Source organism: Phoca vitulina, unplaced genomic scaffold (genome assembly GCF_004348235.1).
Source record: "Phoca vitulina isolate PV1807 unplaced genomic scaffold, GSC_HSeal_1.0 scaffold69, whole genome shotgun sequence".
Lineage (NCBI taxonomy): Eukaryota > Metazoa > Chordata > Mammalia > Carnivora > Phocidae > Phoca > Phoca vitulina.
Genome location: NW_022589772.1, coordinates 5,264,239 through 5,266,817, shown reverse-complemented (window position 1 = coordinate 5,266,817; position 2,579 = coordinate 5,264,239). Strand labels below are relative to the sequence as shown.

The following is a 2,579-nucleotide window of genomic DNA, read 5'->3' as shown; positions in this document are numbered from 1 at the left end:
ACAGACAGAGTCCTTGGCTTCTCTCCCCTTATGCTTGTCCCAGTTACTCCCATCCCCACCCCCATTCCACCCTCCACCCAGGAGACTCACATGGAAATGCAGGTGCCCTCCTAGATGGCTGAGGGTTGAATCTTCTGAACACCCCTAGAAGTAGTGGGGACAAATAAAAAAAAGCCCAAGTGCTGTTCTTGAGCTTACCACAATGGTTGGTACCACCAGAGCAGCCTTACCCATCTCAGGTTTGGGAGCCTAGGACAAGCCCCCCTTCACACCTCCCACCCTCACAGGTGTCTGAAAGCCACTATTAAAGATGCATTGCTCTCTTTTGTTGTGGCAACTTGGAGGCGGTCGGCTGTCTCAAGATGAAACTGAACATCCCTTTCCTAGCCACCGGCTGCCGAAAACTCATTCAGCGGACGATGAACGCACACTTCATAACTTTGATGAGAAGCGCATGGCCGCAGAAGTTGCTGCTGACGCTCTAGGTGGAAAATGGGAGGGTTATAGAGTCCTAATCAGCAGTGGCAATGACAAACAAGGCTTCCCCATGAAGCAGGAGGTCTTAGCCCCTGGCCGTGTCCACCTGCTCCTGGGTAAGGGGCATTCCCGTCACAAACCAAGGAGGACTGGAGGAAGAAGGCACAAATCCGTGTGGGGTTGCATTGTGGGTGCCAATCTCAGTGCTCTCAACTTGGTTATTATAAAAATAAAAGGAGGAGGAGAAGGATATTCCTGGACTCACTGATACTACTGTGCCTCGTTGCCAGGGGGCCCCCAAATCTCGCAGAACCCACAAACTCTTCAATATAAAGAAGATGATGTCCACCAGTATGTTGTGAGAAAGCGCCTGAACGAAGAAGGTAAGCAACCTGGGACCAAAGTGCCCAAGACTCAGCACTTTGGTCTTCCACATGTCCTATAACACAAACGTCAGTTTACTCGGAAGAAACAGCATGCCAAGCAAAATAAGGAAGAGGCCACAGACTATACTAAGCTTTTGGCCAAGAGAATGAAAGAAGCCAAAGAAAAACACCAGGAACAGATTGCCAAGAGATGGAGGCTGTCCTCTCTGAGAGCTTCTCCCTCGGCGCCTGAGTCCAGTCAAAATGGAGAGTTTTCCAAGAGTAACAACTCAATAAGATCAGACATCAAAAAAGATGATTCCTTGGGTCATCACGGGGATGAACAGCAGATGAGACGTAAATGAGTAAGGCTATTAGCCCCTGGCAGCAGGGAAGGAATCGTTCTGGAAGACTGGGACTGGGAGTGATGGTGAAGCTTGGAACAGAAAGAGAACACATGAGATCAATACCAATCCCATAGTTCCGCCAAGGGCTGGTCCTGACCGCCGTGCCCCCAGAGGAGTGGTCCCGTGAGAAGAGGAATGAAATTAATGTGCCCCCTTGTCTCCACTCTTTCTCTTCCAGGCCTGCTGGAGATGCAACCCCTGCTAGGTCATCCTGAGATCCTCAAAGAGCCAAGGGGAGGCCCCTGTTTCTTCAGGGACCTGACGCGTTTTCAGGACTGGACATCTTGGGGGTCAGGTATGTGGGAATTCAGTGAATTCATACTGCAAGCCAGTCATTCGCGGCCACCCGAGTCCTCCTCAGGGTTCGGAGGACAAAACTTTCGAGATATCACTCTTTCCAGATTTCACCGAAATCCACAAGTAGAGATTCTGTCCTTGGGTTTCACCTTTACATTGTCCTGAGTGATCTATTATAAACCGTGAACAGCCCCACAGGGCGTGTCACAGGAAACAAGGAGTACGCCCTACCCCTTCTATGTAAAGTCATTTAGGTGCGTGCCTTTTTCTCTGACTTAAAAAAGCACCATTGCCCAAGAACACGAATATACTTAATGCTACTGAATTGTACGCTTTGGGAAATGGCTGAGGGAAATTTTACCTTCTGTATGTTTTACCACAATTAAAAAAAAATGTATCTGAGGTATCCCCCTGTTTGCGCTGAGTGCATTCTCTTCAGAGGAAGAGGCCCAGGCCGCAGCTTTTCCCAAGACCCTGCCCTCGCTCAGAACACAGCTAATGAGGGACCGGTGGGGTCGAGTAGGACCAAAGTGTGCAAAATTCAGTGTCTTGGTACCCCCGTGCGTCCTGCAACACAAACATGGGCGTATTACTGTGAAGAAACAGTGTACTAAGACAAATAAGGAAGAGGCTGCAGAATATGCCGAGCTTCTGGCCAAGAGAAAGGGGCCAAAGACAAAGGCCAGGAACAGATTGCCAAAAGACAGAGGCTGTCCTCTCTGAGAGCTCAGTACTCCACATGTCCTATGCCCTGAGATCCAGCACAGAACGAAGAGTTGCTTTAATCACATCATTGGTCTTCCTGGACCAACTGTAGGTTGTGTTAAGTGAAAAAAAGGGACTTCTCATCCGGCTTCTCCTCCCGGAAGCCTTTTTTTTTTTTTTTAAGATTTTTTTTTTATTTATTTGCTAGAGGGAGAGAGAGAGAGTGAGAGTACAAGCAGCGGGAGTGGCAGGCAGAGGGAGAAGCAGGCTCCCCGCCAAGCAAGGAGCCCGATGTGGGTGGGACTCGATCCCAGGACCCTGGGATCAT

The 2,579-nt window shown here is 49.4% G+C and overlaps 1 pseudogene; it reads left to right on the top strand.

The window, feature by feature from the left end:
- The first annotated feature begins 362 nt into the window (after positions 1–362).
- Positions 363–2,269, top strand: LOC116624665 (annotated as a pseudogene).
- The last annotated feature ends 310 nt before the right edge of the window (positions 2,270–2,579 follow it).